The sequence below is a fragment of the Rattus norvegicus genome, chromosome 1 (assembly GCF_036323735.1).
Source record: "Rattus norvegicus strain BN/NHsdMcwi chromosome 1, GRCr8, whole genome shotgun sequence".
Classification (NCBI taxonomy): domain Eukaryota; kingdom Metazoa; phylum Chordata; class Mammalia; order Rodentia; family Muridae; genus Rattus; species Rattus norvegicus.
The window spans coordinates 188,121,488-188,134,907 of NC_086019.1; the positions used below are offsets into that span (position 1 = coordinate 188,121,488).

The 13,420-nt window shown below is 41.3% G+C and overlaps 1 protein-coding gene and 1 non-coding gene across 2 annotated transcripts in view; both read left to right on the forward strand.

Moving 5' to 3' along the window:
* Hs3st4 (heparan sulfate-glucosamine 3-sulfotransferase 4) overlaps positions 1-13,420 on the forward strand; it is a 405,743-nt gene that overhangs the window by 151,361 nt on the left and 240,962 nt on the right. The gene's annotated exons all lie outside the window — the stretch shown is intronic.
* LOC120100422 (small nucleolar RNA SNORA17) lies at positions 1,542-1,676 on the forward strand. Its single transcript, XR_005500180.1, has one exon. It is a non-coding gene; the product is annotated as a small nucleolar RNA SNORA17 (small nucleolar RNA).

Here is a 13,420-nt window from a genome sequence, read left to right on the forward strand (position 1 = left end):
ATGGCCTCTTCTTTTCTAAATGATTCCCATTGCTATTCTCTATTCTGATTGCTCTTGAACTGCCCTGTGATCTGCCAACCCCACCCCCCTTGCCCACCCTAGTAACCAGAGGTAACTTACACATATTTTGTCTTTGGAAGAAAATATTGCCAGAGCTAACAACTAAGTAGGGGCAAGTGGAGCAAGGAAGATCACTTTCAGGAACAAGGAGGCATCTGGAGTTCAGATGTCTGAAGCATGCTGTGTCTTGTAAATAGCCAGGCAATGATTATGTGCGGAACACTTCTGAAACTGGCCATTCTGCTGTGCTATTGATGGTTACTTGTAATTTCTTAGTGTAAATACAATGCACATTTTGTAACAAGTTGTTAATAAGCTTGGCCATGTGTTGGTTACAGTAGTTGGTAGTAGTGTTGAATTGAATCCTCTTCTATACACTTAACAAGGTAATATGAGTGGGTTCTGTATTATTTAATGTTATAGAAGAGAAGGTTGAGCATTGAGAATCTTAAAGGACTCATCATATAAAACTAGTGGTGAGGCTGGCAGAGCTGGGATTTGAATCAGGCTTATCTAGTTCAGCAAGATAAGGTTAGATGCTTAGAATTAGCCAAACAGCCAGTCATCATGCCACCTTGCCCCACCAAGTTCTGTCACCACTGAGACCTTCATTTACTTCTTTCTGCATCCTCTTTCCCATTTGTCTCCTCTTGGATGCTCATTCCTTTGAAACTCCTGAAGCTCTTGCCCTCATCCTCCCAACTCTCTCCGAGAATGGTTTCTCTCTCATCACCTTTATACACTGAAGGTTTCACGTGATCCACAGCCTGGCTCTTTCTCCTAACTGCAGTGACTCCCATGTATACTGGAGCTCCTGTGTGTTTGACCCCCGGAGCCTCCACATTCCAGTTACTAATTTAATAAATCCGGTTGTCTATGAGACAACATTGTGTTACATGCTCCTCAGCCTTTTACCACCCTGACACATACAACTCAGGAAGGACAGAAAATCCCATCCAGTGTTCCTAGCACTCCCTTGTCTCCACCTTGCACAGCAAAACAAGAGACTGTTTCCTTTTTTCTATTAAAAAAGATCATGTCAGTTTGTGTTCAAACCCCAAATGGCCTGCAACTTTCCAGACGATGGCAGATGCACTTGTAGATCTTCATTTGTTGAGTGGATACACCAAGTCTCCAAGACCATACAAAGCTACTGTTGCTCCTTCGCCATTTTGCAGAAGAGATAGTGGAGACTCAGAGAGGTCAATCATTTCTCCAGAGTTCCAGAGCCAGGGAACAGTGCAGCAGAGAGTCAGGCCCAAAGATTGGGTCCAGAGGCCATTGTTAGCCCTTGCAGCCTAACTTACCACCTCATCTCATTTGACCCCACTGAAGATGCTCAAAACTTTCTGAGGTATGCACATTTTGTGAGAGTCTCTTGGCTTTCTTGACCATCATAACTCATGGGAGAGTGGTCCTAGCCATCCACTTAAGACTAATATATAAGAATATAATTAAACATATATTAAGAGTAGGAAATACCTACCCCTAGAGGCATTACAGGTGTGGTTGCTGTCTCACACATGTATCAGTAGATGGCAGAGAGAAGAAAGCCCAAGTCTACACTCAGTGTTCTGATCTGTGAACATCTGAATGATTAGTAGTAGCCTAATATTCCCTGAAGAAAGTTAGCCTGCGACCACTACCAGTCCAGCTGCAGAGGACGTGGGTAGGGAGCCAACCTGTGACTATTAGTCTGGCACCAGGCAGGCCAGGCAGGGATCTCAGGACAGGAACCAACCTGGAAACTAGAAGAACCTTCTTGGGAACACAGGCCTTGGGTGGGAGTGAGCCTGAGACAGATGACCCTCTCCAGGGCCCACTAGGGCAAGCTGTGTGAGGAGTGAGAACAGGACAACCACCGGACTGGCACCAGAGTGCTTAGATAGGAAGCTAGCCTGAGATCACCACTAGTCTAGCACCACACTGGCCTGGGTGGAGGCAGACCGTGCTCCAGATTACCCCTACCAGATGACATAGTGCACAAGCCGGGTATAGCACTCCTGAGACCACTCCTGAGACAACCCCAGACACAGATACCCCAGGTGCCACTAAGAGGAGCAAGTGGTAGAGAATTGGAAGAGAAAGAGAAACAGAAGGATGTGCACACAAAGAAGAGAGGCAGAACTGGAGACTCCAGAGTAGTGAGGAAAAGCCAGTTGTGAGTAGCTGGTGATGCTACCTAAGACTATGGTGTAGTCCTGGTCTATGCTGCCACCAGGGGTCACATCTGGGTTCATGGCTCTGTAGCAGCAGGGTCTGATACCATCAAAGGCCAAGCAGATGTTGATGTCTGAGGGTTGTGCAGAACTGGCCCTACCAGATACCTGGGCATCATGGGATAGCTATGGGATAGGATATCATGGCCCTAGAGACATGGGAGCAGGAGAGCTGACCCTGCCCTTCTGCTTCCAAGCTGAAGTATTGAGGTAAATGACACACACACATTGAGGGCATTGTGGGTAACTGGGCTGAGGATTTGAGCATGGGAGAGCTGAACCTATCACCCATCTCCCTGCAGTGGCATGGAAGTCAGAAAGATACCCTCCTCCCCTCACTCCTCATCACTTACAGCAAGTGAGAGACTTGGACCTGGGGTCATAAGAGCAAGAGAGATGTCCTTGTCTTTCCCCAGCTGCAGCACTTGGGAGTGCAGGCCCTGCACCTTGCCTGAGCAGCACAATTGAGCTGACCCTGGTAGCCGAGGGCATGAGCATGGGAAAGCTGACCCTGCCACTTGTCTTCTACATGATGACACATGCAAGGGAGCGATCCTGCATCCCTGCTCCTGCTCACCCTGCCTTTGCCCCTTGCCACCTATGGCAGACAGGAGAGCTGACCCTACAATTGTGAGAACAGGAGAGACATACCCACTACCTGCTATACCCCTTTGGAGAGCAGGCTTTGCATTTCTCCTGGGCAGCCAGTAGAATTGGCCCTGGACAATGCAATGGGGGTTGCAGGTGAGCCAACCCCAAGGACATGAGTGGGACAGCTGACCCTGCTGGGCTGTGGTACAGAAGAGGGAAAGACAGCCTCCTCCCCTTCCTTGTCCCTCACTGCCTATGGTAGACTGGAGAACTAGCCCCAGGGTCATGGGAGTGATAGAACTGGACACATGCCTCACCAGCTGCAACGCTTGGGATCGCAGTCTATATATCTAAACTGGGCGGCAAGGTATAGCTGGCCTTGGTTGCAGGAGTTTTGAGTAAGCTGGTTCTGAGGGCACGAGAGTGGGAGAGCTGGTGGTCTGACACCTCTCAGACCCAGATCCAGGGCTTTGATTTTCCCATCACAACATCCACCCCATAAAACTGCTGGAGTGCATGAAGGGGCTGGTCCTATAGATCCAATAGTATAGGACCTCCATGACACAGGGCAACAATAGGGTTACCCAAAAGGAGTCTCAGTGATATTCTAGTATTGATAAAAGAACAGAAACCAGATGTCTTGTATCAGACCAGCGAGTCATTGGAATGAACATTTGTGAGCAAAGAAGTATGGATAAAAGGAATACTGTGGGACATGCTGTGAAAACACGATAGCTTCCACAATGATATTTTTTTCTATGTTGGGGAGGAAGTTGCAATGGTGGAGGGTGGGTATGAGGGGAGGGAGAGATGTGTGAGATTGGGTCCATGATGTGAAATTCACAATAAAAACAATAAAAAGTTAAGAAAGGTAAATATAACCTGGGTAGTGTAGATGTTTATTATCATCTTCATTATTCTTACTGGTTAGATACCAATATGCTAGCATTTTCTTAGAGCTTGGGGGAATTTTGTTAAGCAAATGACTGAAATTGTTCGGATTCCACTGCTTGAGAATCAAAAAGAGAATTGCATCAAAATTATGCATTGTCTTGGACAGAAATTTCTTCCAGAGACTGAATCAACGAGGAATGCTCATCTCCTTCATGCACTGAGTGTTTTTCTAGAGCAGAATAATGTGATCATGGGGTGATGCTAGCTGCAATAATTCTTACAGGAAACAAAGGAACAGGCCATTACAGATGTGTCTACACCAATAGGACTCACATTGGAGCGGAGTTAATTACACCGTAATTGCTCATTCCCACCATTCCTCATGTGTGTGTGTGTGTGTGTGTGTGTGTGTGTGTGTGTGTGTGTGTGTGTGTGTGTGTTTTGTTTTGTTTTTCAAGAAACTCAGTGACTTTGTAGGGCTGTCAGTATATGCGTCAGTTGTATGATTTGGCATGTGTAAACAAGGCTGGGTTTCACTTCTCAATAGAAGAGAAGCCAGTAAATGAAGGCAGCTCTCACAAGGTGAGAACATGCTAGTTCTGCTTGGCACTGATTTTTTAGGGCAGAAATAAGAATGAGGTAGGAGTTTAGTAAAAATATTTGGTTGGTTTGCAAACATCAAAACCATAAAGTTTGAATGCCTAAGAACAGTAGATGTATTTAATTCTATTTCTATTACTTATAGGTAAAGCTTAGTTTTTAAAAAGTATAGATTGAAAGGGTTGGGATTGGAAATGTTGCAGAACTTAGAAATTATTTTTTGTTTCTGGAATTTTTCAAATTCATAATGAAATATGTTGGTGATGGGACCCAAGATTAAACTTGACATTTATTTTTGTTTCATGTATGATTGTACATGAGTCCTAAATGTGATTTCACACAATATTGTTTAGTACTTTTGTGAATGAAAAAATGGCTTGTGTATGTGCACTGAACCACCTTTAACTGCTGTGTGTGTATTGAGCCATCTTTAACTCATGTGTGTGCACTATGCCACCTTTAAGCAAGGGAAATAGTAGGTCTACATATCATCAGAATTTCCACTTGTGTGTTACATTGTCACTTAAAAGGTTTGGGGCTTAATTTTTCTCATTGTTATTAGTTCTTTGAGAATTTCACACCATCTATTTTGATCATATCTGCTTTCTTCTTGGGTCAGCTCTCCCTTCTTTTTTTTCCAGAGCTGAGGACTGAACCTAGGGCCTTGTGCTTGCTAGGCAAGTGCTCTACCACTGAGCTAAATCCCCAAACCCCAGATCTCCCTTCTTAACTGACCGAACTTTGAGTCTTCTTAAGATAAATTAAAGAAAGCAAACAGACAAAAGTACAGTTCTTGGATATGCAGCCTTCTAGTGGAGCTTGATCAACCTTCGAAAGCCCCCAATCTTAAAGAAAATGGATGCCCTCCCCCATCCCCAGCAGCCATCCATTGACAGTAGCTCCTCAGCTAGGGGTGGGACTTCATGCTCTACTTCCCAACCCCTTTTGTTGAGTTAGGATTTTACTGTGTAGCCTGTCTTGTCCTGGAACTCTCTCTGTAGACTCTCAAACTCACAGAAATCTGCCTACCTCTGCCTCCTACATACTGGGATCAAAAGTGTGTAGCACCACAGCCTGCCCAGCTACCTACCTTCCCTTGTGGTCCTGGGAATTTCCTGGCTTGAGTTTTCATGGGTTTTGTGCCTGGTATACCAAGTACTATGAATTTATATGTACAATGGCCCTGCTTTGTCTAGAAAACACTGTTTCCTTGTATTCATCCACTGTCTCTTACTTTTAGAATCTTTCTGTTAGCATCTTCTACATGATCCCTGAGCCTTGGGACGAGGGAATATGATACAGATGTGCCTTTTGGAGCTGATCATTCCAAATTCTCATTTCCTGCACTTTTACTACATAGTTAATAGCCATGTAATGCGAAAAGAAGCTTTTCTGATGAGGGATGAGAGGTGAGCTAATCTGTGGGTATGAGGGAAAGCCATGTGAGTTGGTTTAGTATATTTTCTGTTTAGTAGAATAATAGAAATACCTTCTTCCCTAGAGCTTATGTCCTGTCTAGTCATAGGTCCATGACCCTAGTAATGGTTCCATGTGCCTTTCAACATTTGGAGCAATATCTCAATCCAATCAAAAAGAGGCTGGTTATTCCCCTGACATTCATTCCACTATGGCACTAGTGGGCATGTCTTTCCAGGATGGTCATTATTGTAGCCCATAGCATTCACAGCTGGATAAGACTGAAGACTACGTTCCTCCACTGGAAACTTGCATAGCTTCTTCTAACACTTTGAAAGATAACCAGTAGGGATGAAGCTTCCAAATGAGTACTAGCTTGATTTCCCCATGTTATGACTTAAGTACGTGATGTCTTCAACCATAATGACTTAGCATCAAGTTCGGTATGGCAACCAAGGTCATTGACAGCATCCTGTAATTTGGGGTGCCAATGAGACCTCACTGGCCAACAACTCTATGAGGTTTCCCACTCCCGGTTCTAGGATTTTTATTTGTTAGCCCCCTACTAGATACCATAGGTCAATGGATTTAGTGGTTTTGTTGAACATTCTGGCAGAATTTTTTTTTTATTCTTCTGCTGAAGCCTATAATAGTGAGAACTTGTCTCCAAAACATGAACTCTTCTGAGTGTTAGGGGTTAGGGGGTTCAGAGTTCCGATCTTTTGGAGCAGATGACAAACCTATGCACAGTTATATGAATTTAAACACATAAAAAGACTCATGTAAACACTGCTGTATGAACTGAGCTATTCTGCGAGGCTGACTTCTCCCAAAATGACCTACGTTTTGTGCTCTGTTCTTATGGCACAACTTCCCAATAGCCCAAGACAAGTGCTATTTTCAATTATTCTGTTTTTCCATTCTTCTGAGAATGTCTTGTGAGTGAGTCTTTACAGACTACAACCTTTTGAGGTTGGTTCCTGTACTCAACATTTTTCACCCAAGTCTCTTATACGAGATGTCTCCTGGGATGGATTTACTGAGGTTCTGTTTGCTAGTATCTCAGAATATGCCTTTATCTGCAAAAGAAGGCTCCTGTAGTTGTAATCAGCCAGGTTCATATGAGAGAAAAGCAGGAAACCTTCATGTCTGACATCTTCATAAGGACAGTTATAGAGAACAGTGCTGTGTGAAGACAAAGAACACAGGGGGAGCAGAGGCTGCCTGAAGATGGAGACAGTGATTGAGATGATGTTGCCACAAGCCAAGAACTCTTGGGCTACGGGTGCCAGGAAGAAGTGGAGAGGAATTCCAGCCCATCTCACCACAGGGAACTTGGTCCTGCTGACATCTTGATTTATACTTTTAGCCTCCAGAGCTGTGAGATAAATAAATTGTTGTCATTTGAAGCCACTCAGTTTGTGGTACTTTTAAATAGCAGCCCTAGGAACTTAACACAAACACAAAAGTAGACATTTTATGATTTTTTAATATCTAAAAATTTCTCAAAATTCATACCAACAGAGTTAGTAACAAAAACCTGGCCCCATAAAACAAAGAACAGATATAGTAGAGAGACATTAATAACTAAAGAACGCTGCATCAAATCATCAGAAAAGATGTGTACACGTTCTGGGAACTGGATAGAAGAAGACCTAAACAGGTTGTAGAGCAGGGGTAAGAGACCTGCCCTCCCCCATTAGTAGTAAACTCCAGCAAATCTGTGTGTATCTGTTATTTACATTTCCAGCATTTCTTATGCATGTTTTCAAGTTTCTCAAACGCATTATTTTTTCTCCTTTTTAAAGAGCCTTTGAAGTGTCGAATAACTTCACTTACAAGGACACCTATGTTTAAATTGATCTTGGGACTGTCTTTATAGTATTTTGTCAAACAGATGTTTTAAATTATACACTGTCAAATCAGCCAATGTCATTCTTGAAATATTTCCTCTGATTGAGATTTCATATTGTTTCATGCTTCCTATTGCCCCAACATTATAAAACTATTATCATGTATTATTCTCTAATTGCTTTGACTTTTTAATACCAATTTATCTGAAGTCTAATTTTGTGTGCAACAGGAAAAATGATGATGTAGAGGTTTCCAAATCTGTGTCTGGCTGAGCCAATCCTAGTCTTTGTTACATTGTTGAATCAGGCTTCTTTGGTTTTCATTCCCAGCTTCCTTATAGTTGTTGCTCTGTTTCTAGATGGTTCTGTTTCATTTCACCAGCCTATTAATTTCTCCTTACTTCAACAACTCACTTGTTTCTCCAGCCTCATTATCAGGATGTAGATATGTAAACTTCTTGGTTAAATTCATTTCCAGTGAATTTTAAAGAGTGTGTTTGCAAAAGAAGTTGTCTTCTTAATTTCATGTCTCCTAAATATAGACACGAAACTGACTTTTGTGCCTATGCTATATACCACAACTGCACTGAAGTTGCTTATTGATCTTAACATAAATTTGGTGGAATCCTGAGTGTTTTCTATATATAAGATAATATTCTTTGCAAACAGAGAAAATTCAATTTCTTCTTTTTCATTTTGGATGCAGTTGGCTTTTTTCATTTTCTTGCTTAGTTTCTCTGGAGATGATATTGAGTATTATACTGAACAGAAATGTCAATAATGAGAATCCTGGTTTTATCCCTAATCTTGAAGGGAAGTGTTTTATGTATCTCTTATGTAAGTTTGTTTTCGTTAACTATGAGTTTGCCATAGTGGCTTTAGTATGTTGAGGATATTGTCGAGTGTTTATCAGGGTTTGGGAAGGAGCCCAGAGCCCCATGCATATTAGGTAAGTGTGGTAAAACCTGTATTTTTTAACCCATCCCCAAGAATGTTGAATTTTGTTGAGTGTTGCTTTCTGAGTCTTTTGAAATGCTCACATGACATCTATTATACATTCTGTTGATGTGATGGATCACATTTATTGATTTGCATATGTTGTACCATCTTTGCACACTAGGATTAAATTATACTTAATCATGTTGTAGGGTTTTGTTCTGTTTCTTTTTCCATAAATTAGCTTGCAAATGTTTTGTTGAGCATTTTTAGGTTGTGTTCTATAATGATTTTGACCACTAATTTTCTTGTCATGATGGTGGTGTTTGGTTTTTGATCTCAGGGACATGTTGAATTCTGAAACATTAGCTTGGGAACATCTTCAAATTTTTGGATGTGCTTGTAAAGTATTGTAACCACTTGATCTTTAGATGTTTGGTTGGGTACTGACACTCTCTTAGCTCAGGAGGGTTTTTATCTATTGATCCAGTCTCCTCTTTTATTATTGATTTGTTCACATTTTCTGTGTCTTCAAGATTTAGGCTTAATGAATTATATGGAAGTTTTGATTAAAATTAATTTGACCACTCTGCATCATTTACCTAAAGAATTTAAACCATTTACATTAAATAGATTATTGTTATTAAGGATTTAACATTCCTTTTTGTTTGCTGTCTTTGATTTTTCCTTATTCTTGATAATTTGATACATACACAAATTAATATGATTCTATCTACCCCAAATTTTGCCTCCAATTCCCACCATATCCTTCCCAATACATCCTATTTTCAAGTTTATGTTTCTTTCCTTTTTTGCTTTTGGCAACTCACTAAATCCAGTTAGTATTTCCCATCCACTGGAGCACTGGAGCATGGAAAACTTACCAGTAGTCACAACCTCAAAACGGAATGACACTCTCTCTCCCAGGAATGATCAGCTACCAACCTTCAGTTTGTTTGGTTTGATCTCATGTAGGTCTTGTGCAGGGGAAGTAGAGCTGGTGTGAGTTGTGATTGAAATAGTCACGTCCAGAGGACCGCATTTCACAGTTCTCCCCGACATCTAGCTTTTGAATGCTTTCTGCCTCCTCTTCCACAGTATTCCCTAAGCTTGGCTGGAGGGTGGTGGTGGATATAGGAGTCTGGTTTAGGATCGAGCACTTGTTGAGGGTTGATGTACATGTCCATTGAGCATCTAAGTTCTTATGCTTAGCACACTCACAAGTCTTTATTTTATAGTTACTTTCTTCTGTCATCTTCTCTTGCTGTCTTATTTTATAAGGTCACTTGTGGCTGAATTCATCATGTCTTCTCTATCTTCAGGGTACCTGCTACTACTGTATCTTCATACTGATCACCACAAGGCTCACGTGCAACACCCTACGGTCCACTTTGGATCACTAACAGGCTAAGATTAATCATACATAGAAATTCGAAACTTAACCTTCTTTTCTTTTAATATTTTAGATTCATATGCTATTCTTTTATTTTTTTGTACTATATATATGTGTGTATATATAATATACATATATATCTACATATATATCTACATATATTTCGACTAACAGGTTATATCTATAGTTATTTTAAATATTTTTGTTTTTTAATATTTATACTAGACTTGAAAGTAGTTGCCAACTACTATTGCAGTAGTATTATTAATCTGGCCAAGGTCTTTCCTCCATGGGAATGTTGTATGTTCAGAAGTTTGTATATTCTCAACCTTCTTTCTTTTCACCCAATGTCTGCCATCTGTCTTTCTTTGAAGATAAATCTAATGATAGATGAAGTCCTTCAGTTTCTGTTTGTCTAGGAAATTGTTTATCTTTCCTTCATTCTCGAATGACAAGTTTTTCAGTCTCTAGATGGCAGTTTATTTCAGTAGCTGTGGCTATAGGATATTCTGAGCATTGGGGCTGTGCTCTCATTGTCTCTATAATATATCTATCTGCCCCCCACCCCGTGTGTGTGTGTGTATGTGTGTGTGTGTGTGCGTGTGTGTTTGATGATTGATGTACATGCCCATGCTTGCATAAAGAGATGCCAGGGGTTGATGTTGGGTCTCTTTCTCTGTTGTTCACTTTATTTTATTCAGAGATTCTGGAGCTCAAAATTTGCTTTGACTAGTCAGTCATCAAGCTCCTGATGTCTGCTTGTTTCTCACTATAGAGATTGGGGTGCCACTTAACCTGGCTTTGATGTGACTACTAAGGATCATAACTCAAGTCTTCATACTAGCATAGTAAATACTTTAGCCACTGAGCCATCTCACAACTACTTTTTTCTTTTGTAAATTCCAGTAATAGTCTGGTACATTTTTCTTATCCACTCTCTCAGAGATGGACACTGTTGGCTTTTCTGTTTTAGTCATTGTGAAGAATGATACTTTTAATGTAGACAATCAAAGATGTCTTCAAGAGCCCGTTTTAAACTATTGTGAGTGTATATTCAGTAACAACATTTCTGGACTATATGGTAGAATATTTACTTTGTATTTATTTTGGGTTTCTAGTAACTGTTGTTTCTTCAGTGGTAGGGGATATTTGAAGTCTAACATTTGTAAAATGCTGTTCTAGAGTCTATTTGAGTAGATGAATACTTGTTTCTTAATCTGTAATTTAGTAAATGTCACTACCTCTCTAAGGGTAGTAAGTCCTCACATTCATTACCTTGTAGCATGTCTCGAACATCACACCAGAAGTTATCGCGTGATATAAACAGCCCTCCCATGTGAGAGGTGCTTATGTTAGGCTGACTCTTGGTAGGGTTGTGTTTGCCTTTAATTTTGGTGCCAGAAGCTTTGTCTGTGCCCAGAGTTTTTATTCCCCTGTGCATTTTAGACTTTTGTGAATACTCCCCCTCCATGGGAGGTATAGTCATCATTACCTGAGGGAGGTTGTGGCAGCCAAGGCTATGGAGGCTTGCAGCTCTTGTGGTGCTCAGAATGTCTTCTCTTCCTTTAGGCAGAAAGGGGAGTGTGGAGTTGGAGTTTAGGCTGCATTTCTCCAGGTGAGTCAAAGCGACCTCTTTCCTTTGAAGAATAATCCTTCCTATTGAGGGTCCACTGGTCTTTTCTGGGTTTATTCTGCGGTGGGCAGCTCTTCTTCCCAGCACTGAGATCCACAGCGGTTTTATTCTACTCTTTACAGAGACACTCTAATGGGATTTCTAGAGATGAAATTTATGAAAGGGCAGAGGACCCTGCAGTATAACAGAAAATATGTATTCAGGGATGGGGTTGGAGTTCAGTGGCATTCAGCATGCGCACAGCCCCAGGTTTCCTGCACAGCACTGAAAATATTTTTTAAAAGAAATAAAGGAAATAAAAATATATCTAGTCTTTGTTCTTGTCTCCTGGCACAGAGCTTTAAATGCCCTTGGGATTTACAATCTTTTGTGTGCTCCTGAGTTGACCCCTGAATAGGCCATTAGCAAGACCGACCTTAGTCCAGCCACTACCTCGGGAGAGGAGAAGGGCTGGACACTAGGTCAAGTCACCAATGCAGCCAATAAGTCAATTCTGCATATGAGGAGAAACATCTGCAGGAAAGCTCGGAAGGTCCGCAGAGTTTCGGGCTGGTGATCATGATGTACCAGATAGGTGCATGCGCAGAGAAGGCATGAAACTTTCCGTCCTTTGCTCACCCTATACCTTGCCCCCACAGCTGATTCTCCCTCTTAGCTGCTGTTCAGCTCTGTAAGAAAACGACTTCATACCATTGTAAGAAAAACAGTTAACCTTTGTAAGGAAAACAGCTAACACAAACTGTTCTCGTGGTACTGAGACCCATTCTAGTGATTTACTCGAATTCTTGGACCTGTGTGGCCTGTGCTGAGTGATTGGTGTCAGAATGGAATAGAACTCTGGATACCTAATTAAGACCAATCACGTCCCCTCTATGACTGGGACTCCTGGGCATTCCAAGCCTACACTGGTCAGCCCCAGAAGTTCATCAGGATTTTCACCTAAGTGTTCCCACAACGCCGTGGTGAGGGTGCTTCTCCAGGCAGCTCTTGACTCTAACCAACCGTGACACATGCATCTCCAGATTTCAGAGTGATGGAGTTACCTTGTGACTTTAGTTCTATGGTGGATCCAAGAAAACTCAATGACCTTCACTTTGCTCAATACTTCCTTGTTTTAGGGAAGGGAGTAGGGACCCTGAAGTTTTCTACTGGTATCATTTACACCAACCCTGAGTGGCTGTGGTTCGGTGATAACCTCTGGACATGATTGGCATGTGGTTTGTTTCCTGTCCATTTGTGGAGCAGGGCTATAGCTTTTTCTCTAACTGATGATATTTGCTTTTTCTACCAAGATTGATAAAGTGGTCTGAAAAATTTTGTACCATTTTAGTTTCAGGGCATTCTGTTGTATACAGAGGACAGCCAAGGCCGTCTTTGCAAAGTGTAAGTTGGGTCCTTTTTATTTATTCATGTTTTTGTAAATCTGTAGCTGTGATCATAAAACAAATACACACACGTGGCATGCATATTCAGGTATACACATATATGGTTCTACATAGAGGGAATCATAACATGAAAGCATTTTATCATCATTAACTTACATGTAATCTTTTGTTTCCTTTTTATTGATTAAAAATGTTACGCATGTATATAATTTATTATGATTCCATTCACTTCCCATTCCCTCCCTCTAATTCTATCCCTCATCAACAGTTCCATTCTGTTTTTACATATTCTCATACTAGTATTTTTTAACCCACTGTATCATATCTACTTTGTGCAGTCTGTATGTGCATGGGGATACTGTCATCTACTGAAACGTAAGTATCCTTTCAGGGCCACATCACTGAAGAAAAATTAGTCTGCTTTCTCAGTAACCGCTAAT